General features: G+C 42.1%; 57 non-coding genes across 57 annotated transcripts; all 57 read left to right on the top strand.

Moving 5' to 3' along the window:
• The first annotated feature begins 55 nt into the window (after positions 1-55).
• Positions 56-168, top strand: trnal-caa (transfer RNA leucine (anticodon CAA)). The gene is made up of 2 exons: positions 56-93; positions 123-168. It is a non-coding gene; the product is annotated as a tRNA-Leu (tRNA).
• A 295-nt stretch (positions 169-463) lies between these two features.
• trnal-caa (transfer RNA leucine (anticodon CAA)) lies at positions 464-576 on the top strand. Its single transcript has 2 exons — positions 464-501; positions 531-576. It is a non-coding gene; the product is annotated as a tRNA-Leu (tRNA).
• Positions 577-667: 91 nt separating this feature from the next.
• Positions 668-780, top strand: trnal-caa (transfer RNA leucine (anticodon CAA)). Its single transcript has 2 exons — positions 668-705; positions 735-780. It is a non-coding gene; the product is annotated as a tRNA-Leu (tRNA).
• Positions 781-1,260: 480 nt separating this feature from the next.
• On the top strand, positions 1,261-1,373 carry trnal-caa (transfer RNA leucine (anticodon CAA)). The gene is made up of 2 exons: positions 1,261-1,298; positions 1,328-1,373. It is a non-coding gene; the product is annotated as a tRNA-Leu (tRNA).
• Positions 1,374-1,464: 91 nt separating this feature from the next.
• Positions 1,465-1,577, top strand: trnal-caa (transfer RNA leucine (anticodon CAA)). The gene is made up of 2 exons: positions 1,465-1,502; positions 1,532-1,577. It is a non-coding gene; the product is annotated as a tRNA-Leu (tRNA).
• Positions 1,578-1,872: 295 nt separating this feature from the next.
• On the top strand, positions 1,873-1,985 carry trnal-caa (transfer RNA leucine (anticodon CAA)). Its single transcript has 2 exons — positions 1,873-1,910; positions 1,940-1,985. It is a non-coding gene; the product is annotated as a tRNA-Leu (tRNA).
• Positions 1,986-2,076: 91 nt separating this feature from the next.
• Positions 2,077-2,189, top strand: trnal-caa (transfer RNA leucine (anticodon CAA)). The gene is made up of 2 exons: positions 2,077-2,114; positions 2,144-2,189. It is a non-coding gene; the product is annotated as a tRNA-Leu (tRNA).
• A 480-nt stretch (positions 2,190-2,669) lies between these two features.
• Positions 2,670-2,782, top strand: trnal-caa (transfer RNA leucine (anticodon CAA)). Its single transcript has 2 exons — positions 2,670-2,707; positions 2,737-2,782. It is a non-coding gene; the product is annotated as a tRNA-Leu (tRNA).
• Positions 2,783-2,873: 91 nt separating this feature from the next.
• On the top strand, positions 2,874-2,986 carry trnal-caa (transfer RNA leucine (anticodon CAA)). Its single transcript has 2 exons — positions 2,874-2,911; positions 2,941-2,986. It is a non-coding gene; the product is annotated as a tRNA-Leu (tRNA).
• A 684-nt stretch (positions 2,987-3,670) lies between these two features.
• trnal-caa (transfer RNA leucine (anticodon CAA)) lies at positions 3,671-3,783 on the top strand. Its single transcript has 2 exons — positions 3,671-3,708; positions 3,738-3,783. It is a non-coding gene; the product is annotated as a tRNA-Leu (tRNA).
• Positions 3,784-3,874: 91 nt separating this feature from the next.
• Positions 3,875-3,987, top strand: trnal-caa (transfer RNA leucine (anticodon CAA)). The gene is made up of 2 exons: positions 3,875-3,912; positions 3,942-3,987. It is a non-coding gene; the product is annotated as a tRNA-Leu (tRNA).
• Positions 3,988-4,282: 295 nt separating this feature from the next.
• Positions 4,283-4,395, top strand: trnal-caa (transfer RNA leucine (anticodon CAA)). The gene is made up of 2 exons: positions 4,283-4,320; positions 4,350-4,395. It is a non-coding gene; the product is annotated as a tRNA-Leu (tRNA).
• Positions 4,396-4,486: 91 nt separating this feature from the next.
• On the top strand, positions 4,487-4,599 carry trnal-caa (transfer RNA leucine (anticodon CAA)). The gene is made up of 2 exons: positions 4,487-4,524; positions 4,554-4,599. It is a non-coding gene; the product is annotated as a tRNA-Leu (tRNA).
• A 480-nt stretch (positions 4,600-5,079) lies between these two features.
• On the top strand, positions 5,080-5,192 carry trnal-caa (transfer RNA leucine (anticodon CAA)). The gene is made up of 2 exons: positions 5,080-5,117; positions 5,147-5,192. It is a non-coding gene; the product is annotated as a tRNA-Leu (tRNA).
• Positions 5,193-5,282: 90 nt separating this feature from the next.
• trnal-caa (transfer RNA leucine (anticodon CAA)) lies at positions 5,283-5,395 on the top strand. Its single transcript has 2 exons — positions 5,283-5,320; positions 5,350-5,395. It is a non-coding gene; the product is annotated as a tRNA-Leu (tRNA).
• A 295-nt stretch (positions 5,396-5,690) lies between these two features.
• trnal-caa (transfer RNA leucine (anticodon CAA)) lies at positions 5,691-5,803 on the top strand. The gene is made up of 2 exons: positions 5,691-5,728; positions 5,758-5,803. It is a non-coding gene; the product is annotated as a tRNA-Leu (tRNA).
• A 91-nt stretch (positions 5,804-5,894) lies between these two features.
• Positions 5,895-6,007, top strand: trnal-caa (transfer RNA leucine (anticodon CAA)). The gene is made up of 2 exons: positions 5,895-5,932; positions 5,962-6,007. It is a non-coding gene; the product is annotated as a tRNA-Leu (tRNA).
• A 499-nt stretch (positions 6,008-6,506) lies between these two features.
• On the top strand, positions 6,507-6,619 carry trnal-caa (transfer RNA leucine (anticodon CAA)). Its single transcript has 2 exons — positions 6,507-6,544; positions 6,574-6,619. It is a non-coding gene; the product is annotated as a tRNA-Leu (tRNA).
• Positions 6,620-6,710: 91 nt separating this feature from the next.
• Positions 6,711-6,823, top strand: trnal-caa (transfer RNA leucine (anticodon CAA)). Its single transcript has 2 exons — positions 6,711-6,748; positions 6,778-6,823. It is a non-coding gene; the product is annotated as a tRNA-Leu (tRNA).
• A 480-nt stretch (positions 6,824-7,303) lies between these two features.
• Positions 7,304-7,416, top strand: trnal-caa (transfer RNA leucine (anticodon CAA)). The gene is made up of 2 exons: positions 7,304-7,341; positions 7,371-7,416. It is a non-coding gene; the product is annotated as a tRNA-Leu (tRNA).
• A 91-nt stretch (positions 7,417-7,507) lies between these two features.
• Positions 7,508-7,620, top strand: trnal-caa (transfer RNA leucine (anticodon CAA)). Its single transcript has 2 exons — positions 7,508-7,545; positions 7,575-7,620. It is a non-coding gene; the product is annotated as a tRNA-Leu (tRNA).
• Positions 7,621-7,915: 295 nt separating this feature from the next.
• On the top strand, positions 7,916-8,028 carry trnal-caa (transfer RNA leucine (anticodon CAA)). The gene is made up of 2 exons: positions 7,916-7,953; positions 7,983-8,028. It is a non-coding gene; the product is annotated as a tRNA-Leu (tRNA).
• A 91-nt stretch (positions 8,029-8,119) lies between these two features.
• On the top strand, positions 8,120-8,232 carry trnal-caa (transfer RNA leucine (anticodon CAA)). The gene is made up of 2 exons: positions 8,120-8,157; positions 8,187-8,232. It is a non-coding gene; the product is annotated as a tRNA-Leu (tRNA).
• A 499-nt stretch (positions 8,233-8,731) lies between these two features.
• On the top strand, positions 8,732-8,844 carry trnal-caa (transfer RNA leucine (anticodon CAA)). The gene is made up of 2 exons: positions 8,732-8,769; positions 8,799-8,844. It is a non-coding gene; the product is annotated as a tRNA-Leu (tRNA).
• A 91-nt stretch (positions 8,845-8,935) lies between these two features.
• trnal-caa (transfer RNA leucine (anticodon CAA)) lies at positions 8,936-9,048 on the top strand. The gene is made up of 2 exons: positions 8,936-8,973; positions 9,003-9,048. It is a non-coding gene; the product is annotated as a tRNA-Leu (tRNA).
• Positions 9,049-9,343: 295 nt separating this feature from the next.
• Positions 9,344-9,456, top strand: trnal-caa (transfer RNA leucine (anticodon CAA)). Its single transcript has 2 exons — positions 9,344-9,381; positions 9,411-9,456. It is a non-coding gene; the product is annotated as a tRNA-Leu (tRNA).
• A 91-nt stretch (positions 9,457-9,547) lies between these two features.
• trnal-caa (transfer RNA leucine (anticodon CAA)) lies at positions 9,548-9,660 on the top strand. Its single transcript has 2 exons — positions 9,548-9,585; positions 9,615-9,660. It is a non-coding gene; the product is annotated as a tRNA-Leu (tRNA).
• A 480-nt stretch (positions 9,661-10,140) lies between these two features.
• trnal-caa (transfer RNA leucine (anticodon CAA)) lies at positions 10,141-10,253 on the top strand. The gene is made up of 2 exons: positions 10,141-10,178; positions 10,208-10,253. It is a non-coding gene; the product is annotated as a tRNA-Leu (tRNA).
• Positions 10,254-10,344: 91 nt separating this feature from the next.
• Positions 10,345-10,457, top strand: trnal-caa (transfer RNA leucine (anticodon CAA)). The gene is made up of 2 exons: positions 10,345-10,382; positions 10,412-10,457. It is a non-coding gene; the product is annotated as a tRNA-Leu (tRNA).
• Positions 10,458-10,752: 295 nt separating this feature from the next.
• Positions 10,753-10,865, top strand: trnal-caa (transfer RNA leucine (anticodon CAA)). Its single transcript has 2 exons — positions 10,753-10,790; positions 10,820-10,865. It is a non-coding gene; the product is annotated as a tRNA-Leu (tRNA).
• Positions 10,866-10,956: 91 nt separating this feature from the next.
• trnal-caa (transfer RNA leucine (anticodon CAA)) lies at positions 10,957-11,069 on the top strand. The gene is made up of 2 exons: positions 10,957-10,994; positions 11,024-11,069. It is a non-coding gene; the product is annotated as a tRNA-Leu (tRNA).
• Positions 11,070-11,569: 500 nt separating this feature from the next.
• Positions 11,570-11,682, top strand: trnal-caa (transfer RNA leucine (anticodon CAA)). Its single transcript has 2 exons — positions 11,570-11,607; positions 11,637-11,682. It is a non-coding gene; the product is annotated as a tRNA-Leu (tRNA).
• Positions 11,683-11,773: 91 nt separating this feature from the next.
• Positions 11,774-11,886, top strand: trnal-caa (transfer RNA leucine (anticodon CAA)). The gene is made up of 2 exons: positions 11,774-11,811; positions 11,841-11,886. It is a non-coding gene; the product is annotated as a tRNA-Leu (tRNA).
• A 295-nt stretch (positions 11,887-12,181) lies between these two features.
• Positions 12,182-12,294, top strand: trnal-caa (transfer RNA leucine (anticodon CAA)). Its single transcript has 2 exons — positions 12,182-12,219; positions 12,249-12,294. It is a non-coding gene; the product is annotated as a tRNA-Leu (tRNA).
• A 91-nt stretch (positions 12,295-12,385) lies between these two features.
• trnal-caa (transfer RNA leucine (anticodon CAA)) lies at positions 12,386-12,498 on the top strand. Its single transcript has 2 exons — positions 12,386-12,423; positions 12,453-12,498. It is a non-coding gene; the product is annotated as a tRNA-Leu (tRNA).
• Positions 12,499-12,978: 480 nt separating this feature from the next.
• On the top strand, positions 12,979-13,091 carry trnal-caa (transfer RNA leucine (anticodon CAA)). The gene is made up of 2 exons: positions 12,979-13,016; positions 13,046-13,091. It is a non-coding gene; the product is annotated as a tRNA-Leu (tRNA).
• Positions 13,092-13,182: 91 nt separating this feature from the next.
• Positions 13,183-13,295, top strand: trnal-caa (transfer RNA leucine (anticodon CAA)). The gene is made up of 2 exons: positions 13,183-13,220; positions 13,250-13,295. It is a non-coding gene; the product is annotated as a tRNA-Leu (tRNA).
• A 295-nt stretch (positions 13,296-13,590) lies between these two features.
• Positions 13,591-13,703, top strand: trnal-caa (transfer RNA leucine (anticodon CAA)). Its single transcript has 2 exons — positions 13,591-13,628; positions 13,658-13,703. It is a non-coding gene; the product is annotated as a tRNA-Leu (tRNA).
• A 91-nt stretch (positions 13,704-13,794) lies between these two features.
• trnal-caa (transfer RNA leucine (anticodon CAA)) lies at positions 13,795-13,907 on the top strand. Its single transcript has 2 exons — positions 13,795-13,832; positions 13,862-13,907. It is a non-coding gene; the product is annotated as a tRNA-Leu (tRNA).
• A 480-nt stretch (positions 13,908-14,387) lies between these two features.
• Positions 14,388-14,500, top strand: trnal-caa (transfer RNA leucine (anticodon CAA)). Its single transcript has 2 exons — positions 14,388-14,425; positions 14,455-14,500. It is a non-coding gene; the product is annotated as a tRNA-Leu (tRNA).
• Positions 14,501-14,980: 480 nt separating this feature from the next.
• On the top strand, positions 14,981-15,093 carry trnal-caa (transfer RNA leucine (anticodon CAA)). The gene is made up of 2 exons: positions 14,981-15,018; positions 15,048-15,093. It is a non-coding gene; the product is annotated as a tRNA-Leu (tRNA).
• A 91-nt stretch (positions 15,094-15,184) lies between these two features.
• On the top strand, positions 15,185-15,297 carry trnal-caa (transfer RNA leucine (anticodon CAA)). Its single transcript has 2 exons — positions 15,185-15,222; positions 15,252-15,297. It is a non-coding gene; the product is annotated as a tRNA-Leu (tRNA).
• Positions 15,298-15,592: 295 nt separating this feature from the next.
• On the top strand, positions 15,593-15,705 carry trnal-caa (transfer RNA leucine (anticodon CAA)). The gene is made up of 2 exons: positions 15,593-15,630; positions 15,660-15,705. It is a non-coding gene; the product is annotated as a tRNA-Leu (tRNA).
• A 91-nt stretch (positions 15,706-15,796) lies between these two features.
• On the top strand, positions 15,797-15,909 carry trnal-caa (transfer RNA leucine (anticodon CAA)). Its single transcript has 2 exons — positions 15,797-15,834; positions 15,864-15,909. It is a non-coding gene; the product is annotated as a tRNA-Leu (tRNA).
• Positions 15,910-16,408: 499 nt separating this feature from the next.
• Positions 16,409-16,521, top strand: trnal-caa (transfer RNA leucine (anticodon CAA)). The gene is made up of 2 exons: positions 16,409-16,446; positions 16,476-16,521. It is a non-coding gene; the product is annotated as a tRNA-Leu (tRNA).
• A 91-nt stretch (positions 16,522-16,612) lies between these two features.
• trnal-caa (transfer RNA leucine (anticodon CAA)) lies at positions 16,613-16,725 on the top strand. The gene is made up of 2 exons: positions 16,613-16,650; positions 16,680-16,725. It is a non-coding gene; the product is annotated as a tRNA-Leu (tRNA).
• Positions 16,726-17,020: 295 nt separating this feature from the next.
• On the top strand, positions 17,021-17,133 carry trnal-caa (transfer RNA leucine (anticodon CAA)). The gene is made up of 2 exons: positions 17,021-17,058; positions 17,088-17,133. It is a non-coding gene; the product is annotated as a tRNA-Leu (tRNA).
• A 480-nt stretch (positions 17,134-17,613) lies between these two features.
• On the top strand, positions 17,614-17,726 carry trnal-caa (transfer RNA leucine (anticodon CAA)). The gene is made up of 2 exons: positions 17,614-17,651; positions 17,681-17,726. It is a non-coding gene; the product is annotated as a tRNA-Leu (tRNA).
• A 91-nt stretch (positions 17,727-17,817) lies between these two features.
• On the top strand, positions 17,818-17,930 carry trnal-caa (transfer RNA leucine (anticodon CAA)). The gene is made up of 2 exons: positions 17,818-17,855; positions 17,885-17,930. It is a non-coding gene; the product is annotated as a tRNA-Leu (tRNA).
• Positions 17,931-18,225: 295 nt separating this feature from the next.
• Positions 18,226-18,338, top strand: trnal-caa (transfer RNA leucine (anticodon CAA)). Its single transcript has 2 exons — positions 18,226-18,263; positions 18,293-18,338. It is a non-coding gene; the product is annotated as a tRNA-Leu (tRNA).
• A 91-nt stretch (positions 18,339-18,429) lies between these two features.
• trnal-caa (transfer RNA leucine (anticodon CAA)) lies at positions 18,430-18,542 on the top strand. Its single transcript has 2 exons — positions 18,430-18,467; positions 18,497-18,542. It is a non-coding gene; the product is annotated as a tRNA-Leu (tRNA).
• Positions 18,543-19,041: 499 nt separating this feature from the next.
• trnal-caa (transfer RNA leucine (anticodon CAA)) lies at positions 19,042-19,154 on the top strand. Its single transcript has 2 exons — positions 19,042-19,079; positions 19,109-19,154. It is a non-coding gene; the product is annotated as a tRNA-Leu (tRNA).
• A 91-nt stretch (positions 19,155-19,245) lies between these two features.
• Positions 19,246-19,358, top strand: trnal-caa (transfer RNA leucine (anticodon CAA)). Its single transcript has 2 exons — positions 19,246-19,283; positions 19,313-19,358. It is a non-coding gene; the product is annotated as a tRNA-Leu (tRNA).
• Positions 19,359-19,653: 295 nt separating this feature from the next.
• trnal-caa (transfer RNA leucine (anticodon CAA)) lies at positions 19,654-19,766 on the top strand. Its single transcript has 2 exons — positions 19,654-19,691; positions 19,721-19,766. It is a non-coding gene; the product is annotated as a tRNA-Leu (tRNA).
• A 91-nt stretch (positions 19,767-19,857) lies between these two features.
• trnal-caa (transfer RNA leucine (anticodon CAA)) lies at positions 19,858-19,970 on the top strand. The gene is made up of 2 exons: positions 19,858-19,895; positions 19,925-19,970. It is a non-coding gene; the product is annotated as a tRNA-Leu (tRNA).
• A 480-nt stretch (positions 19,971-20,450) lies between these two features.
• On the top strand, positions 20,451-20,563 carry trnal-caa (transfer RNA leucine (anticodon CAA)). The gene is made up of 2 exons: positions 20,451-20,488; positions 20,518-20,563. It is a non-coding gene; the product is annotated as a tRNA-Leu (tRNA).
• Positions 20,564-20,654: 91 nt separating this feature from the next.
• Positions 20,655-20,767, top strand: trnal-caa (transfer RNA leucine (anticodon CAA)). The gene is made up of 2 exons: positions 20,655-20,692; positions 20,722-20,767. It is a non-coding gene; the product is annotated as a tRNA-Leu (tRNA).
• The last annotated feature ends 217 nt before the right edge of the window (positions 20,768-20,984 follow it).

Genomic DNA, 20,984 nt, shown 5'->3' with positions numbered 1-20,984 from the left:
TTAGATTGAGAAGAAATTTAACAACTCTACTGGAAAAAGTACACCCCTCTCTTGTGTCAGAATGGCCGAGCGGTCTAAGGCGCCAGACTCAAGATTGTGCACCTTCTCCAAAACAGAGAGATTTCTGGTCTCCGAATGGAGGCGTGGGTTCAAATCCCACTTCTGACAAGAGTTTTGATTTTTCTGCATCAAAACATAATATTCTTAGATTGAGAAGAAATTTAACAACTCTACTGGAAAAAGTTCACTTCACTCTTGTGTCAGAATGGACGAGCGGTCTAAGGCGCCAGCCTCAAGGTTGTGCACCTTCTCCAAAACAGAGAGATTTCTGGTCTCCTAATGGAGGCGTCGGTTCAAATCCCACTTCTGACAAGAGTTTTAATTTTTCTGCATCAAAACATAATATGCTTAGATTGAGAAGCAATTTAACAACTCTACTGGAAAAAGATTAACACACTGTTGTGTCAGAATGGCCGAGCGGTCTAAGGCGCCAGACTCAAGGTTATGCCCTTTTTCCAAAACAGAGAGATTTCTGGTCTCCGAATGGAGGCGTGGGTTCAAATCCCACTTCTGACAAGTGTTTTGATTTTTCTGCATCAAAATATAATATGCTTAGTTTGAGAAGCAATTTAACAACTCTACTGCAAAAAGTTTAACTTACTTTTGTGTCAGAATGGCCGAGCGGTCTAAGGCGCCAGACTCAAGGTTGTGCACCTTCTCCAAAACAGAGAGATTTCTGGTCTCCGAATGGAGGCGTGGGTTCAAATCCCACTTCTGACAATAGTTTTAATTTTTCTGCATCAAAACATAATATGCTTAGATTGAGAAGCAATTTAACAACTCTACTGGAAAAAAGTTTAACTTACTTTTGTGTCAGAATGGCCGAGCGGTCTAAGGCCCCAGACGCAAGGTTTTGCACCTTCTCCAAAACAGAGAGATTTCTGGTCTCCGAATGGAGGAGTGGGTTCAAACCCCACTTCTGACAAGAGTTTTGATTTTTCTGCATCAAAACATATTCTAAGATTGAGAAGCAATTTAACAACTCTACTGGAAAAAGATCAACTGACTGAGCGGTCTAAGGCGCTAGACTCAAGGTTATGCCCCTTCTCCAAAACAGAGAGATTTCTGGTCTCCGAATGGAGGCGTGGTTTCAAATCCCACTTCTGACAAGAGTTTTGATTTTTCTGCATCAAAACATAGTATTCTTAGATTGAGAAGCAATTTAACAACTCTACTGGAAAAAGTTCAACTCCCTCTTGTGTCAGAATGGCCGAGCGGTCTAAGGTGCCAGACTCAAGGTTGTGCACCTTCTCCAAAACAGAGAGATTTCTGGTCTCCGAATGGAGGCGTGGGTTCAAATCCCACTTCTGACAAGTGTTTTGATTTTTCTGCATCAAAACTCAATATTCTTAGATTGAAAAGAAATTTGACAACTCTACTGGAAAAAGTACACCCCTCTCTTGTGTCAGAATGGCCGAGCGGTCTAAGGCGCCAGACTCAAGGTTGTGCACCTTCTCCAAAACAGAGAGATTTCTGGTCTCCGAATGGAGGCGTGGGTTCAAATCCCACTTCTGACAAGAGTTTTGATTTTTCTGCATCAAAACATAATATTCTTAGATTGAGAAGAAATTTAACAACTCTACTGGAAAAAGTTCACTTCACTCTTGTGTCAGAATGGACGAGCGGTCTAAGGCGCCAGCCTCAAGGTTGTGCACCTTCTCCAAAACAGAGAGATTTCTGGTCTCCTAATGGAGGCGTGGGTTCAAATCTCACTTCTGACAAGAGTTTTAATTTTTCTGCATCAAAACATAATATGCTTAGATTGAGAAGCAATTTAACAACTCTACTGGAAAAAGATCAACACACTGTTGTGTCAGAATGGCCGAGCGGTCTAAGGCGCCAGACTCAAGGTTATGCCCTTTTTCCAAAACAGAGAGATTTCTGGTCTCCGAATGGAGGCGTGGGTTCAAATCCCACTTCTGACAAGTGTTTTGATTTTTCTGCATCAAAATATAATATGCTTAGTTTGAGAAGCAATTTAACAACTCTACTGCAAAAAGTTTAACTTACTTTTGTGTCAGAATGGCCGAGCGGTCTAAGGCGCCAGACTCAAGGTTGTGCACCTTCTCCAAAACAGAGAGATTTCTGGTCTCCGAATGGAGGCGTGGGTTCAAATCCCACTTCTGACAAGAGTTTTAATTTTTCTGCATCAAAACATAATATGCTTAGATTGAGAAGCAATTTAACAACTCTACTGGAAAAAAGTTTAACTTACTTTTGTGTCAGAATGGCCGAGCGGTCTAAGGCCCCAGACGCAAGGTTTTGCACCTTCTCCAAAACAGAGAGATTTCTGGTCTCCGAATGGAGGCGTGGGTTCAAACCCCACTTCTGACAAGAGTTTTGATTTTTCTGCATCAAAACATATTCTAAGATTGAGAAGCAATTTAACAACCCTACTGGTAAAAGATCAACTGACTGAGCGGTCTAAGGCGCCAGACTCAAGGTTGTGCACCTTCTCCAAAACAGAGAGATTTCTGGTCTCCGAATGGAGGCGTGGGTTCAAATCCCACTTCTGACAAGAGTTTTAATTTTTCTGCATCAAAACATAATATGCTTAGATTGAGAAGCAATTTAACAACTCTACTGGAAAAAGTTCAACTCCCTCTTGTGTCAGAATGGCCGAGCGGTCTAAGGTGCCAGACTCAAGGTTGTGCACCTTCTCCAAAACAGAGAGATTTCTGGTCTCCGAATGGAGGCGTGGGTTCAAATCCCACTTCTGACAAGAGTTTTGATTTTTCTGCATCAAAACTCAATATTCTTAGATTGAGAAGAAATTTAACAACTCTACTGGAAAAAGTACACCCCACTCTTGTGTCAGAATGGCCGAGCGGTCTAAGGCGCCAGACTCAAGGTTGTGCACCTTCTCCAAAACAGAGAGATTTCTGGTCTCCGAATGGAGGCGTGGGTTCAAATCCCACTTCTGACAAGAGTTTTGATTTTTCTGCATCAAAACATAATATTCTTAGATTGAGAAGAAATTTAACAACTCTACTGGAAAAAGTTCACTTCACTCTTGTGTCAGAATGGACGAGCGGTCTAAGGCGCCAGCCTCAAGGTTGTGCACCTTCTCCAAAACAGAGAGATTTCTGGTCTCCGAATGGAGGCGTGGGTTCAAATCCCACTTCTGACAATAGTTTTAATTTTTCTGCATCAAAACATAATATGCTTAGATTGAGAAGCAACTTAACAACTCTACTGGAAAAAAGTTTAACTTACTTTTGTGTCAGAATGGCCGAGCGGTCTAAGGCCCCAGACGCAAGGTTTTGCACCTTCTCCAAAACAGAGAGATTTCTGGTCTCCGAATGGAGGAGTGGGTTCAAACCCCACTTCTGACAAGAGTTTTGATTTTTCTGCATCAAAACATATTCTAAGATTGAGAAGCAATTTAACAACTCTACTGGAAAAAGATCAACTGACTGAGCGGTCTAAGGCGCTAGACTCAAGGTTATGCCCCTTCTCCAAAACAGAGAGATTTCTGGTCTCCGAATGGAGGCGTGGTTTCAAATCCCACTTCTGACAAGAGTTTTGATTTTTCTGCATCAAAACATAGTATTCTTAGATTGAGAAGCAATTTAACAACTCTACTGGAAAAAGTTCGACTCCCTCTTGTGTCAGAATGGCCGAGCGGTCTAAGGTGCCAGACTCAAGGTTGTGCACCTTCTCCAAAACAGAGAGATTTCTGGTCTCCGAATGGAGGCGTGGGTTCAAATCCCACTTCTGACAAGAGTTTTGATTTTTCTGCATCAAAACTCAATATTCTTAGATTGAAAAGAAATTTAACAACTCTACTGGAAAAAGTACACCCCTCTCTTGTGTCAGAATGGCCGTGCGGTCTAAGGCGCCAGACTCAAGGTTGTGCACCTTCTCCAAAACAGAGAGATTTCTGGTCTCCGAATGGAGGCGTGGGTTCAAATCCCACTTCTGACAAGAGTTTTGATTTTTCTGCATCAAAACATAATATTCTTAGATTGAGAAGAAATTTAACAACTCTACTGGAAAAAGTTCACTTCACTCTTGTGTCAGAATGGACGAGCGGTCTAAGGCGCCAGCCTCAAGGTTGTGCACCTTCTCCAAAACAGAGAGATTTCTGGTCTCCTAATGGAGGCGTGGGTTCAAATCTCACTTCTGACAAGAGTTTTAATTTTTCTGCATCAAAACATAATATGCTTAGATTGAGAAGCAATTTAACAACTCTACTGGAAAAAGATCAACACACTGTTGTGTCAGAATGGCCGAGCGGTCTAAGGCGCCAGACTCAAGGTTATGCCCTTTTTCCAAAACAGAGAGATTTCTGGTCTCCGAATGGAGGCGTGGGTTCAAATCCCACTTCTGACAAGTGTTTTGATTTTTCTGCATCAAAATATAATATGCTTAGTTTGAGAAGCAATTTAACAAATCTACTGCAAAAAGTTTAACTTACTTTTGTGTCAGAATGGCCGAGCGGTCTAAGGCGCCAGACTCAAGGTTGTGCACCTTCTCCAAAACAGAGAGATTTCTGGTCTCCGAATGGAGGCGTGGGTTCAAATCCCACTTCTGACAAGAGTTTTAATTTTTCTGCATCAAAACATAATATGCTTAGATTGAGAAGCAATTTAACAACTCTACTGGAAAAAAGTTTAACTTACTTTTGTGTCAGAATGGCCGAGCGGTCTAAGGCCCCAGACGCAAGGTTTTGCACCTTCTCCAAAACAGAGAGATTTCTGGTCTCCGAATGGAGGCGTGGGTTCAAACCCCACTTCTGACAAGAGTTTTGATTTTTCTGCATCAAAACATATTCTAAGATTGAGAAGCAATTTAACAACCCTACTGGTAAAAGATCAACTGACTGAGCGGTCTAAGGCGCTAGATTCAAGGTTATGCCCCTTCTCCAAAACAGAGAGATTTCTGGTCTCCGAATGGAGGCGTGGTTTCAAATCCCACTTCTGACAGTAGTTTTGATTTTTCTGCATCAAAACATAGTATTCTTAGATTGAGAAGCAATTTAACAACTCTACTGGAAAAAGTTCAACTCCCTCTTGTGTCAGAATGGCCGAGCGGTCTAAGGTGCCAGACTCAAGGTTGTGCACCTTCTCCAAAACAGAGAGATTTCTGGTCTCCGAATGGAGGCGTGGGTTCAAATCCCACTTCTGACAAGAGTTTGATTTTTCTGCATCAAAACTCAATATTCTTAGATTGAGAAGAAATTTAACAACTCTACTGGAAAAAGTACACCCCACTCTTGTGTCAGAATGGCCGAGCGGTCTAAGGCGCCAGACTCAAGGTTGTGCACCTTCTCCAAAACAGAGAGATTTCTGGTCTCCGAATGGAGGCGTGGGTTCAAATCCCACTTCTGACAAGAGTTTTGATTTTTCTGCATCAAAACATAATATTCTTAGATTGAGAAGAAATTTAACAACTCTACTGGAAAAAGTTCACTTCACTCTTGTGTCAGAATGGACGAGCGGTCTAAGGCGCCAGCCTCAAGGTTGTGCACCTTCTCCAAAACAGAGAGATTTCTGGTCTCCTAATGGAGGCGTGGGTTCAAATCCCACTTCTGACAAGAGTTTTAATTTTTCTGCATCAAAACATAATATGCTTAGATTGAGAAGCAATTTAACAACTCTACTGGAAAAAGATCAACACACTGTTGTGTCAGAATGGCCGAGCGGTCTAAGGCGCCAGACTCAAGGTTATGCCCTTTCTCCAAAACAGAGAGATTTCTGGTCTCCGAATGGAGGCGTGGGTTCAAATCCCACTTCTGACAAGTGTTTTGATTTTTCTGCATCAAAATATAATATGCTTAGTTTGAGAAGCAATTTAACAACTCTACTGCAAAAAGTTTAACTTACTTTTGTGTCAGAATGGCCGAGCGGTCTAAGGCGCCAGACTCAAGGTTGTGCACCTTCTCCAAAACAGAGAGATTTCAGGTCTCCGAATGGAGGCGTGGGTTCAAATCCCACTTCTGACAACAGTTTTGATTTTTCTGCATCAAAACTCAATATTCTTAGATTGAGAAGAAATTTAACAACTCTACTGGAAAAAGATCAACTGACTGTTGTGTCAGAATGGCCGAGCGGTCTAAGGCGCTAGACTCAAGGTTATGCCCCTTCTCCAAAACAGAGAGATTTCTGGTCTCCGAATGGAGGCGTGGTTTCAAATCCCACTTCTGACAAGAGTTTTGATTTTTCTGCATCAAAACGTAATATTCTTAGATTGAGAAGAAATTTAACAACTCTACTGGAAAAAGTACACCCCACTCTTGTGTCACAATGGCCGAGCGGTCGAAGGCGCCAGACTCAAGGTTGTGCACCTTCTCCAAAACAGAGAGATTTCTGGTCTCCGAATGGAGGCGTGGGTTCAAATCCCGCTTCTGACAAGAGTTTTAATTTTTCTGCATCAAAACATAATATGCTTAGATTGAGAAGCAATTTAACAACTCTACTGGAAAAAGTTTAAGTTACTTTTGAGTCAGAATGGCCGAGCGGTCTAAGGCGCCAGACTCAAGGTTGTGCACCTTCTCCAAAACAGAGAGATTTCTGGTCTCCGAATGGAGGCGTGGGTTCAAATCCCACTTCTGACAAGAGTTTTGATTTTTCTGCATCAAAACTCAATATTCTTAGATTGAGAAGAAATTTAACAACTCTACTGGAAAAAGTACACCCCTCTCTTGTGTCAGAATGGCCGAGCGGTCTAAGGCGCCAGACTCAAGGTTGTGCACCTTCTCCAAAACAGAGAGATTTCTGGTCTCCGAATGGAGGCGTGGGTTCAAATCCCACTTCTGACAAGAGTTTTAATTTTTCTGCATCAAAACATAATATGCTTAGATTGAGAAGCAATTTAACAACTCTACTGGAAAAAAGTTTAACTTACTTTTGTGTCAGAATGGCCGAGCGGTCTAAGGCCCCAGACGCAAGGTTTTGCACCTTCTCCAAAACAGAGAGATTTCTGGTCTCCGAATGGAGGCGTGGGTTCAAACCCCACTTCTGACAAGAGTTTTGATTTTTCTGCATCAAAACATATTCTAAGATTGAAAAGCAATTTAACAACCCTACTGGTAAAAGATCAACTGACTGAGCGGTCTAAGGCGCTAGATTCAAGGTTATGCCCCTTCTCCAAAACAGAGAGATTTCTGGTCTCCGAATGGAGGCGTGGTTTCAAATCCCACTTCTGACAAGAGTTTTGATTTTTCTGCATCAAAACATAGTATTCTTAGATTGAGAAGCAATTTAACAACTCTACTGGAAAAAGTTCAACTCCCTCTTGTGTCAGAATGGCCGAGCGGTCTAAGGTGCCAGACTCAAGGTTGTGCACCTTCTCCAAAACAGAGAGATTTCTGGTCTCCGAATGGAGGCGTGGGTTCAAATCCCACTTCTGACAAGAGTTTTGATTTTTCTGCATCAAAACTCAATAGTCTTAGATTGAGAAGAAATTTAACAACTCTACTGGAAAAAGTACACCCCACTCTTGTGTCAGAATGGCCGAGCGGTCTAAGGCGCCAGACTCAAGGTTGTGCACCTTCTCCAAAACAGAGAGATTTCTGGCCTCCGAATGGAGGCGTGGGTTCAAATCCCACTTCTGACAAGAGTTTTGATTTTTCTGCATCAAAACATAATATTCTTAGATTGAGAAGAAATTTAACAACTCTACTGGAAAAAGTTCACTTCACTCTTGTGTCAGAATGAACGAGCGGTCTAAGGCGCCAGCCTCAAGGTTGTGCACCTTCTCCAAAACAGAGAGATTTCTGGTCTCCTAATGGAGGCGTGGGTTCAAATCCCACTTCTGACAAGAGTTTTAATTTTTCTGCATCAAAACATAATATGCTTAGATTGAGAAGCAATTTAACAACTCTACTGGAAAAAGATCAACACACTGTTGTGTCAGAATGGCCGAGCGGTCTAAGGCGCCAGACTCAAGGTTATGCCCTTTCTCCAAAACAGAGAGATTTCTGGTCTCCGAATGGAGGCGTGGGTTCAAATCCCACTTCTGACAAGTGTTTTGATTTTTCTGCATCAAAATATAATATGCTTAGTTTGAGAAGCAATTTAACAACTCTACTGCAAAAAGTTTAACTTACTTTTGTGTCAGAATGGCCGAGCGGTCTAAGGCGCCAGACTCAAGGTTGTGCACCTTCTCCAAAACAGAGAGATTTCTGGTCTCCGAATGGAGGCGTGGGTTCAAATCCCACTTCTGACAAGAGTTTTGATTTTTCTGCATCAAAACTCAATATTCTTAGATTGAGAAGAAATTTAACAACTCTACTGGAAAAAGATCAACTGACTGTTGTGTCAGAATGGCCGAGCGGTCTAAGGCGCTAGACTCAAGGTTATGCCCCTTCTCCAAAACAGAGAGATTTCTGGTCTCCGAATGGAGGCGTGGTTTCAAATCCCACTTCTGACAAGAGTTTTGATTTTTCTGCATCAAAACGTAATATTCTTAGATTGAGAAGAAATTTAACAACTCTACTGGAAAAAGTACACCCCACTCTTGTGTCACAATGGCCGAGCGGTCGAAGGCGCCAGACTCAAGGTTGTGCACCTTCTCCAAAACAGAGAGATTTCTGGTCTCCGAATGGAGGCGTGGGTTCAAATCCCGCTTCTGACAAGAGTTTTAATTTTTCTGCATCAAAACATAATATGCTTAGATTGAGAAGCAATTTAACAACTCTACTGGAAAAAGTTTAAGTTACTTTTGAGTCAGAATGGCCGAGCGGTCTAAGGCGCCAAACTCAAGGTTGTGCACCTTCTCCAAAACAGAGAGATTTCTGGTCTCCGAATGGAGGCGTGGGTTCAAATCCCACTTCTGACAAGAGTTTTGATTTTTCTGCATCAAAACTCAATATTCTTAGATTGAGAAGAAATTTAACAACTCTACTGGAAAAAGTACACCCCTCTCTTGTGTCAGAATGGCCGAGCGGTCTAAGGCGCCAGACTCAAGGTTGTGCACCTTCTCCAAAACAGAGAGATTTCTGGTCTCCGAATGGAGGCGTGGGTTCAAATCCCACTTCTGACAAGAGTTTTGATTTTTCTGCATCAAAACATAATATTCTTAGATTGAGAAGAAATTTAACAACTCTACTGGAAAAAGTTCACTTCACTCTTGTGTCAAAATGGACGAGCGGTCTAAGGCGCCAGCCTCAAGGTTGTGCACCTTCTCCAAAACAGAGAGATTTTTGGTCTCCTAATGGAGGCGTGGTTTCAAATCCCACTTCTGAAAGGAGTTTTAATTTTTCTGCATCAAAACATAATATGCTTAGATTGAGAAGCAATTTAACAACTCTACTGGAAAAAGATCAACACACTGTTGTGTCAGAATGGCCGAGCGGTCTAAGGCGCCAGACTCAAGGTTATGCCCTTTTTCCAAAACAGAGAGATTTCTGGTCTCCGAATGGAGGCGTGGGTTCAAATCCCACTTCTGACAAGTGTTTTGATTTTTCTGCATCAAAATATAATATGCTTAGTTTGAGAAGCAATTTAACAACTCTACTGCAAAAAGTTTAACTTACTTTTGTGTCAGAATGGCCGAGCGGTCTAAGGCGCCAGACTCAAGGTTGTGCACCTTCTCCAAAACAGAGAGATTTCTGGTCTCCGAATGGAGGCGTGGGTTCAAATCCCACTTCTGACAAGAGTTTTAATTTTTCTGCATCAAAACATAATATGCTTAGATTGAGAAGCAATTTAACAACTCTACTGGAAAAAAGTTTAACTTACTTTTGTGTCAGAATGGCCGAGCGGTCTAAGGCCCCAGACGCAAGGTTTTGCACCTTCTCCAAAACAGAGAGATTTCTGGTCTCCGAATGGAGGCGTGGGTTCAAACCCCACTTCTGACAAGAGTTTTGATTTTTCTGCATCAAAACATATTCTAAGATTGAGAAGCAATTTAACAACCCTACTGGTAAAAGATCAACTGACTGAGCGGTCTAAGGCGCTAGACTCAAGGTTATGCCCCTTCTCCAAAACAGAGAGATTTCTGGTCTCCGAATGGAGGCGTGGTTTCAAATCCCACTTCTGACAAGAGTTTTGATTTTTCTGCATCAAAACATAGTATTCTTAGATTGAGAAGCAATTTAACAACTCTACTGGAAAAAGTTCAACTCCCTCTTGTGTCAGAATGGCCGAGCGGTCTAAGGTGCCAGACTCAAGGTTGTGCACCTTCTCCAAAACAGAGAGATTTCTGGTCTCCGAATGGAGGCGTGGGTTCAAATCCCACTTCTGACAAGAGTTTTGATTTTTCTGCATCAAAACTCAATATTCTTAGATTGAGAAGAAATTTAACAACTCTACTGGAAAAAGTACACCCCACTCTTGTGTCAGAATGGCCGAGCGGTCTAAGGCGCCAGACTCAAGGTTGTGCACCTTCTCCAAAACAGAGAGATTTCTGGTCTCCGAATGGAGGCGTGGGTTCAAATCCCACTTCTGACAAGAGTTTTGATTTTTCTGCATCAAAACATAATATTCTTAGATTGAGAAGAAATTTAACAACTCTACTGGAAAAAGTTCACTTCACTCTTGTGTCAGAATGGACGAGCGGTCTAAGGCGCCAGCCTCAAGGTTGTGCACCTTCTCCAAAACAGAGAGATTTCTGGTCTCCTAATGGAGGCGTGGGTTCAAATCTCACTTCTGACAAGAGTTTTAATTTTTCTGCATCAAAACATAATATGCTTAGATTGAGAAGCAATTTAACAACTCTACTGGAAAAAGATCAACACACTGTTGTGTCAGAATGGCCGAGCGGTCTAAGGCGCCAGACTCAAGGTTATGCCCTTTCTCCAAAACAGAGAGATTTCTGGTCTCCGAATGGAGGCGTGGGTTCAAATCCCACTTCTGACAAGTGTTTTGATTTTTCTGCATCAAAATATAATATGCTTAGTTTGAGAAGCAATTTAACAACTCTACTGCAAAAAGTTTAACTTACTTTTGTGTCAGAATGGCCGAGCGGTCTAAGGCGCCAGACTCAAGGTTGTGCACCTTCTCCAAAACAGAGAGATTTCTGGTCTCCGAATGGAGGCGTGGGTTCAAATCCCACTTCTGACAAGAGTTTTGATTTTTCTGCATCAAAACTCAATATTCTTAGATTGAGAAGAAATTTAACAACTCTACTGGAAAAAGATCAACTGACTGTTGTGTCAGAATGGCCGAGCGGTCTAAGGCGCTAGACTCAAGGTTATGCCCCTTCTCCAAAACAGAGAGATTTCTGGTCTCCGAATGGAGGCGTGGTTTCAAATCCCACTTCTGACAAGAGTTTTGATTTTTCTGCATCAAAACGTAATATTCTTAGATTGAGAAGAAATTTAACAACTCTACTGGAAAAAGTACACCCCACTCTTGTGTCACAATGGCCGAGCGGTCGAAGGCGCCAGACTCAAGGTTGTGCACCTTCTCCAAAACAGAGAGATTTCTGGTCTCCGAATGGAGGCGTGGGTTCAAATCCCGCTTCTGACAAGAGTTTTAATTTTTCTGCATCAAAACATAATATGCTTAGATTGAGAAGCAATTTAACAACTCTACTGGAAAAAAGTTTAACTTACTTTTGTGTCAGAATGGCCGAGCGGTCTAAGGCCCCAGACTCAAGGTTGTGCACCTTCTCCAAAACAGAGAGATTTCTGGTCTCCGAATGGAGGCGTGGGTTCAAATCCCACTTCTGACAAGAGTTTTGATTTTTCTGCATCAAAACATAGTATTCTTAGATTGAGAAGCAATTTAACAACTCTACTGGAAAAAGTTCAACTCCCTCTTGTGTCAGAATGGCCGAGCGGTCTAAGGTGCCAGACTCAAGGTTGTGCACCTTCTCCAAAACAGAGAGATTTCTGGTCTCCGAATGGAGGCGTGGGTTCAAATCCCACTTCTGACAAGAGTTTTGATTTTTCTGCATCAAAACATAATATTCTTAGATTGAGAAGAAATTTAACAACTCTACTGGAAAAAGTTCACTTCACTCTTGTGTCAGAATGGACGAGCGGTCTAAGGCGCCAGCCTCAAGGTTGTGCACCTTCTCCAAAACAGAGAGATTTTTGGTCTCCTAATGGAGGCGTGGGTTCAAATCCCACTTCTGACAAGAGTTTTAATTTTTCTGCATCAAAACGTAATATGCTTAGATTGAGAAGCAATTTAACAACTCTACTGGAAAAAGATCAACACACTGTTGTGTCAGAATGGCCGAGCGGTCTAAGGCGCCAGACTCAAGGTTATGCCCTTTTTCCAAAACAGAGAGATTTCTGGTCTCCGAATGGAGGCGTGGGTTCAAATCCCACTTCTGACAAGTGTTTTGATTTTTCTGCATCAAAATATAATATGCTTAGTTTGAGAAGCAATTTAACAACTCTACTGCAAAAAGTTTAACTTACTTTTGTGTCAGAATGGCCGAGCGGTCTAAGGCGCCAGACTCAAGGTTGTGCACCTTCTCCAAAACAGAGAGATTTCTGGTCTCCGAATGGAGGCGTGGGTTCAAATCCCACTTCTGACAAGAGTTTTAATTTTTCTGCATCAAAACATAATATGCTTAGATTGAGAAGCAATTTAACAACTCTACTGGAAAAAAGTTTAACTTACTTTTGTGTCAGAATGGCCGAGCGGTCTAAGGCCCCAGACGCAAGGTTTTGCACCTTCTCCAAAACAGAGAGATTTCTGGTCTCCGAATGGAGGCGTGGGTTCAAACCCCACTTCTGACAAGAGTTTTGATTTTTCTGCATCAAAACATATTCTAAGATTGAGAAGCAATTTAACAACCCTACTGGTAAAAGATCAACTGACTGAGCGGTCTAAGGCGCTAGACTCAAGGTTATGCCCCTTCTCCAAAACAGAGAGATTTCTGGTCTCCGAATGGAGGCGTGGTTTCAAATCCCACTTCTGACAAGAGTTTTGATTTTTCTGCATCAAAACATAGTATTCTTAGATTGAGAAGCAATTTAACAACTCTACTGGAAAAAGTTCAACTCCCTCTTGTGTCAGAATGGCCGAGCGGTCTAAGGTGCCAGACTCAAGGTTGTGCACCTTCTCCAAAACAGAGAGATTTCTGGTCTCCGAATGGGGGCGTGGGTTCAAATCCCACTTCTGACAAGAGTTTTGATTTTTCTGCATCAAAACTGAATATTCTTAGATTGAGAAGAAATTTAACAACTCTACTGGAAAAAGTACACCCCACTCTTGTGTCAGAATGGCCGAGCGGTCTAAGGCGCCAGACTCAAGGTTGTGCACCTTCTCCAAAACAGAGAGATTTCTGGTCTCCGAATGGAGGCGTGGGTTCAAATCCCACTTCTGACAAGAGTTTTGATTTTTCTGCATCAAAACATAATATTCTTAGATTGAGAAGAAATTTAACAACTCTACTGGAAAAAGTTCACTTCACTCTTGTGTCAGAATGGACGAGCGGTCTAAGGCGCCAGCCTCAAGGTTGTGCACCTTCTCCAAAACAGAGAGATTTCTGGTCTCCTAATGGAGGCGTGGGTTCAAATCCCACTTCTGACAAGAGTTTTAATTTTTCTGCATCAAAACATAATATGCTTAGATTGAGAAGCAATTTAACAACTCTACTGGAAAAAGATCAACACACTGTTGTGTCAGAATGGCCGAGCGGTCTAAGGCGCCAGACTCAAGGTTATGCCCTTTTTCCAAAACAGAGAGATTTCTGGTCTCCGAATGGAGGCGTGGGTTCAAATCCCACTTCTGACAAGTGTTTTGATTTTTCTGCATCAAAATATAATATGCTTAGTTTGAGAAGCAATTTAACAACTCTACTGCAAAAAGTTTAACTTACTTTTGTGTCAGAATGGCCGAGCGGTCTAAGGCGCCAGACTCAAGGTTGTGCACCTTCTCCAAAACAGAGAGATTTCTGGTCTCCGAATGGAGGCGTGGGTTCAAATCCCACTTCTGACAAGAGTTTTAATTTTTCTGCATCAAAACATAATATGCTTAGATTGAGAAGCAATTTAACAACTCTACTGGAAAAAAGTTTAGCTTACTTTTGTGTCAGAATGGCCGAGCGGTCTAAGGCCCCAGACGCAAGGTTTTGCACCTTCTCCAAAACAGAGAGATTTCTGGTCTCCGAATGGAGGCGTGGGTTCAAACCCCACTTCTGACAAGAGTTTTGATTTTTCTGCATCAAAACATATTCTAAGATTGAGAAGCAATTTAACCACCCTACTGGTAAAAGATCAACTGACTGAGCGGTCTAAGGCGCTAGACTCAAGGTTATGCCCCTTCTCCAAAACAGAGAGATTTCTGGTCTCCGAATGGAGGCGTGGTTTCAAATCCCACTTCTGACAAGAGTTTTGATTTTTCTGCATCAAAACATAGTATTCTTAGATTGAGAAGCAATTTAACAACTCTACTGCAAAAAGTTTAACTTACTTTTGTGTCAGAATGGCCGAGCGGTCTAAGGCGCCAGACTCAAGGTTGTGCACCTTCTCCAAAACAGAGAGATTTCTGGTCTCCGAATGGAGGCGTGGGTTCAAATCCCACTTCTGACAAGAGTTTTAATTTTTCTGCATCAAAACATAATATGCTTAGATTGAGAAGCAATTTAACAACTCTACTGGAAAAAAGTTTAGCTTACTTTTGTGTCAGAATGGCCGAGCGGTCTAAGGCCCCAGACGCAAGGTTTTGCACCTTCTCCAAAACAGAGAGATTTCTGGTCTCCGAATGGAGGCGTGGGTTCAAACCCCACTTCTGACAAGAGTTTTGATTTTTCTGCATCAAAACATATTCTAAGATTGAGAAGCAATTTAACCACCCTACTGGTAAAAGATCAACTGACTGAGCGGTCTAAGGCGCTAGACTCAAGGTTATGCCCCTTCTCCAAAACAGAGAGATTTCTGGTCTCCGAATGGAGGCGTGGTTTCAAATCCCACTTCTGACAAGAGTTTTGATTTTTCTGCATCAAAACATAGTATTCTTAGATTGAGAAGCAATTTAACAACTCTACTGGAAAAAGTTCAACTCCCTCTTGTGTCAGAATGGCCGAGCGGTCTAAGGTGCCAGACTCAAGGTTGTGCACCTTCTCCAAAACAGAGAGATTTCTGGTCTCCGAATGGAGGCGTGGGTTCAAATCCCGCTTCTGATAAGAGTTTTGATTTTTCTGCATCAAAACTCAATATTCTTAGATTGAGAAGAAATTTAACAACTCTACTGGAAAAAGTACACCCCACTCTTGTGTCAGAATGGCCGAGCGGTCTAAGGCGCCAGACTCAAGGTTGTGCACCTTCTCCAAAACAGAGAGATTTCTGGTCTCCGAATGGAGGCGTGGGTTCAAATCCCACTTCTGACAAGAGTTTTGATTTTTCTGCATCAAAACATAATATTCTTAGATTGAGAAGAAATTTAACAACTCTACTGGAAAAAGTTCACTTCACTCTTGTGTCAGAATGGACGAGCGGTCTAAGGCGCCAGCCTCAAGGTTGTGCACCTTCTCCAAAACAGAGAGATTTCTGGTCTCCTAATGGAGGCGTGGGTTCAAATCCCACTTCTGACAAGAGTTTTAATTTTTCTGCATCAAAACATAATATGCTTAGATTGAGAAGCAATTTAACAACTCTACTGGAAAAAGATCAACACACTGTTGTGTCAGAATGGCCGAGCGGTCTAAGGCGCCAGACTCAAGGTTATGCCCTTTCTCCAAAACAGAGAGATTTCTGGTCTCCGAATGGAGGCGTGGGTTCAAATCCCACTTCTGACAAGTGTTTTGATTTTTCTGCATCAAAATATAATATGCTTAGTTTGAGAAGCAATTTAACAACTCTACTGCAAAAAGTTTAACTTACTTTTGTGTCAGAATGGCCGAGCGGTCTAAGGCGCCAGACTCAAGGTTGTGCACCTTCTCCAAAACAGAGAGATTTCTGGTCTCCGAATGGAGGCGTGGGTTCAAATCCCACTTCTGACAAGAGTTTTGATTTTTCTGCATCAAAACTCAATATTCTTAGATTGAGAAGAAATTTAACAACTCTACTGGAAAAAGATCAACTGACTGTTGTGTCAGAATGGCCGAGCGGTCTAAGGCGCTAGACTCAAGGTTATGCCCCTTCTCCAAAACAGAGAGATTTCTGGTCTCCGAATGGAGGCGTGGTTTCAAATCCCACTTCTGACAAGAGTTTTGATTTTTCTGCATCAAAACGTAATATTCTTAGATTGAGAAGAAATTTAACAACTCTACTGGAAAAAGTACACCCCACTCTTGTGTCACAATGGCCGAGCGGTCGAAGGCGCCAGACTCAAGGTTGTGCACCTTCTCCAAAACAGAGAGATTTCTGGTCTCCGAATGGAGGCGTGGGTTCAAATCCCGCTTCTGACAAGAGTTTTAATTTTTCTGCATCAAAACATAATATGCTTAGATTGAGAAGCAATTTAACAACTCTACTGGAAAAAGTTTAAGTTACTTTTGAGTCAGAATGGCCGAGCGGTCTAAGGCGCCAGACTCAAGGTTGTGCACCTTCTCCAAAACAGAGAGATTTCTGGTCTCCGAATGGAGGCGTGGGTTCAAATCCCACTTCTGACAAGAGTTTTGATTTTTCTGCATCAAAACATAGTATTCTTAGATTGAGAAGCAATTTAACAACTCTACTGGAAAAAGTTCAACTCCCTCTTGTGTCAGAATGGCCGAGCGGTCTAAGGTGCCAGACTCAAGGTTGTGCACCTTCTCCAAAACAGAGAGATTTCTGGTCTCCGAATGGAGGCGTGGGTTCAAATCCCACTTCTGACAAGAGTTTTGATTTTTCTGCATCAAAACATAATATTCTTAGATTGAGAAGAAATTTCACAACTCTACTGGAAAAAGTTCACTTCACTCTTGTGTCAGAATGGACGAGCGGTCTAAGGCGCCAGCCTTAAGGTTGTGCACCTTCTCCAAAACAGAGAGATTTTTGGTCTCCTAATGGAGGCGTGGGTTCAAATCCCACTTCTGACAAGAGTTTTAATTTTTCTGCATCAAAACATAATATGCTTAGATTGAGAAGCAATTTAACAACTCTACTGGAAAAAGATCAACACACTGTTGTGTCAGAATGGCCGAGCGGTCTAAGGCGCCAGACTCAAGGTTATGCCCTTTTTCCAAAACAGAGAGATTTCTGGTCTCCGAATGGAGGCGTGGGTTCAAATCCCACTTCTGACAAGTGTTTTGATTTTTCTGCATCAAAATATAATATGCTTAGATTGAGAAGCAATTTAACAACTCTACTGGAAAAAAGTTTAACTTACTTTTGTGTCAGAATGGCCGAGCGGTCTAAGGCCCCAGACGCAAGGTTTTGCACCTTCTCCAAAACAGAGAGATTTCTGGTCTCCGAATGGAGGCGTGGGTTCAAACCCCACTTCTGACAAGAGTTTTGATTTTTCTGCATCAAAAAATATTCTAAGATTGAGAAGCAATTTAACAACCCTACTGGTAAAAGACCAACTGACTGAGCGGTCTAAGGCGCTAGACTCAAGGTTATGCCCCTTCTCCAAAACAGAGAGATTTCTGGTCTCCGAATGGAGGCGTGGTTTCAAATCCCACTTCTGACAAGAGTTTTGATTTTTCTGCATCAAAACATAGTATTCTTAGATTGAGAAGCAATTTAACAACTCTACTGGAAAAAGTTCAACTCCCTCTTGTGTCAGAATGGCCGAGCGGTCTAAGGTGCCAGACTCAAGGTTGTGCACCTTCTCCAAAACAGAGAGATTTCTGGTCTCCGAATGGAGGCGTGGGTTCAAATCCCACTTCTGACAAGAGTTTTGATTTTTCTGCATCAAAACTCAATATTCTTAGATTGAGAAGAAATTTAACAACTCTACTGGAAAAAGTACACCCCACTCTTGTGTCAGAATGGCCGAGCGGTCTAAGGCGCCAGACTCAAGGTTGTGCTCCTTCTCCAAAACAGAGAGATTTCTGGTCTCCGAATGGAGGCGTGGGTTCAAATCCCACTTCTGACAAGAGTTTTGATTTTTCTGCATCAAAACATAATATTCTTAGATTGAGAAGAAATTTAACAACTCTACTGGAAAAAGTTCACTTCACTCTTGTGTCAGAATGGACGAGCGGTCTAAGGCGCCAGCCTCAAGGTTGTGCACCTTCTCCAAAACAGAGAGATTTCTGGTCTCCTAATGGAGGCGTGGGTTCAAATCCCACTTCTGACAAGAGTTTTAATTTTTCTGCATCAAAACATAATATGCTTAGATTGAGAAGCAATTTAACAACTCTACTGGAAAAAGATCAACACACTGTTGTGTCAGAATGGCCGAGCGGTCTAAGGCGCCAGACTCAAGGTTATGCCCTTTCTCCAAAACAGAGAGATTTCTGGTCTCCGAATGGAGGCGTGGGTTCAAATCCCACTTCTGACAAGTGTTTTGATTTTTCTGCATCAAAATATAATATGCTTAGTTTGAGAAGCAATTTAACAACTCTACTGCAAAAAGTTTAACTTACTTTTGTGTCAGAATGGCCGAGCGGTCTAAGGCGCCAGACTCAAGGTTGTGCACCTTCTCCAAAACAGAGAGATTTCTGGTCTCCGAATGGAGGCGTGGGTTCAAATCCCACTTCTGACAAGAGTTTTGATTTTTCTGCATCAAAACTCAATATTCTTAGATTGAGAAGAAATTTAACAACTCTACTGGAAAAAGATCAACTGACTGTTGTGTCAGAATGGCCGAGCGGTCTAAGGCGCTAGACTCAAGGTTATGCCCCTTCTCCAAAACAGAGAGATTTCTGGTCTCCGAATGGAGGCGTGGTTTCAAATCCCACTTCTGACAAGAGTTTTGATTTTTCTGCATCAAAACGTAATATTCTTAGATTGAGAAGAAATTTAACAACTCTACTGGAAAAAGTACACCCCACTCTTGTGTCACAATGGCCGAGCGGTCGAAGGCGCCAGACTCAAGGTTGTGCACCTTCTCCAAAACAGAGAGATTTCTGGTCTCCGAATGGAGGCGTGGGTTCAAATCCCGCTTCTGACAAGAGTTTTAATTTTTCTGCATCAAAACATAATATGCTTAGATTGAGAAGCAATTTAACAACTCTACTGGAAAAAGTTTAAGTTACTTTTGAGTCAGAATGGCCGAGCGGTCTAAGGCGCCAAACTCAAGGTTGTGCACCTTCTCCAAAACAGAGAGATTTCTGGTCTCCGAATGGAGGCGTGGGTTCAAATCCCACTTCTGACAAGAGTTTTGATTTTTCTGCATCAAAACTCAATATTCTTAGATTGAGAAGAAATTTAACAACTCTACTGGAAAAAGTACACCCCTCTCTTGTGTCAGAATGGCCGAGCGGTCTAAGGCGCCAGACTCAAGGTTGTGCACCTTCTCCAAAACAGAGAGATTTCTGGTCTCCGAATGGAGGCGTGGGTTCAAATCCCACTTCTGACAAGAGTTTTGATTTTTCTGCATCAAAACATAATATTCTTAGATTGAGAAGAAATTTAACAACTCTACTGGAAAAAGTTCACTTCACTCTTGTGTCAAAATGGACGAGCGGTCTAAGGCGCCAGCCTCAAGGTTGTGCACCTTCTCCAAAACAGAGAGATTTTTGGTCTCCTAATGGAGGCGTGGTTTCAAATCCCACTTCTGAAAGGAGTTTTAATTTTTCTGCATCAAAACATAATATGCTTAGATTGAGAAGCAATTTAACAACTCTACTGGAAAAAGATCAACACACTGTTGTGTCAGAATGGCCGAGCGGTCTAAGGCGCCAGACTCAAGGTTATGCCCTTTTTCCAAAACAGAGAGATTTCTGGTCTCCGAATGGAGGCGTGGGTTCAAATCCCACTTCTGACAAGTGTTTTGATTTTTCTGCATCAAAATATAATATGCTTAGTTTGAGAAGCAATTTAACAACTCTACTGCAAAAAGTTTAACTTACTTTTGTGTCAGAATGGCCGAGCGGTCTAAGGCGCCAGACTCAAGGTTGTGCACCTTCTCCAAAACAGAGAGATTTCTGGTCTCCGAATGGAGGCGTGGGTTCAAATCCCACTTCTGACAAGAGTTTTAATTTTTCTGCATCAAAACATAATATGCTTAGATTGAGAAGCAATTTAACAACTCTACTGGAAAAAAGTTTAACTTACTTTTGTGTCAGAATGGCCGAGCGGTCTAAGGCCCCAGACGCAAGGTTTTGCACCTTCTCCAAAACAGAGAGATTTCTGGTCTCCGAATGGAGGCGTGGGTTCAAACCCCACTTCTGACAAGAGTTTTGATTTTTCTGCATCAAAACATATTCTAAGATTGAGAAGCAATTTAACAACCCTACTGGTAAAAGATCAACTGACTGAGCGGTCTAAGGCGCTAGACTCAAGGTTATGCCCCTTCTCCAAAACAGAGAGATTTCTGGTCTCCGAATGGAGGCGTGGTTTCAAATCGCACTTCTGACAAGAGTTTTGATTTTTCTGCATCAAAACATAGTATTCTTAGATTGAGAAGCAATTTAACAACTCTACTGGAAAAAGTTCAACTCCCTCTTGTGTCAGAATGGCCGAGCGGTCTAAGGTGCCAGACTCAAGGTTGTGCACCTTCTCCAAAACAGAGAGATTTCTGGTCTCCGAATGGAGGCGTGGGTTCAAATCCCACTTCTGACAAGAGTTTTGATTTTTCTGCATCAAAACTCAATATTCTTAGATTGAGAAGAAATTTAACAACTCTACTGGAAAAAGTACACCCCACTCTTGTGTCAGAATGGCCGAGCGGTCTAAGGCGCCAGACTCAAGGTTGTGCACCTTCTCCAAAACAGAGAGATTTCTGGTCTCCGAATGGAGGCGTGGGTTCAAATCCCACTTCTGACAAGAGTTTTGATTTTTCTGCATCAAAACATAATATTCTTAGATTGAGAAGAAATTTAACAACTCTACTGGAAAAAGTTCACTTCACTCTTGTGTCAGAATGGACGAGCGGTCTAAGGCGCCAGCCTCAAGGTTGTGCACCTTCTCCAAAACAGAGAGATTTCTGGTCTCCTAATGGAGGCGTGGGTTCAAATCTCACTTCTGACAAGAGTTTTAATTT

The sequence above is a fragment of the Astyanax mexicanus genome, chromosome 15, assembly GCF_023375975.1.
Source record: "Astyanax mexicanus isolate ESR-SI-001 chromosome 15, AstMex3_surface, whole genome shotgun sequence".
In the NCBI taxonomy this organism is placed as follows: Eukaryota; Metazoa; Chordata; class Actinopteri; order Characiformes; family Acestrorhamphidae; genus Astyanax; species Astyanax mexicanus.
The sequence above is the reverse complement of the archived record's forward strand: the minus strand, read 5'-3'. Positions and strand labels throughout refer to the sequence as shown.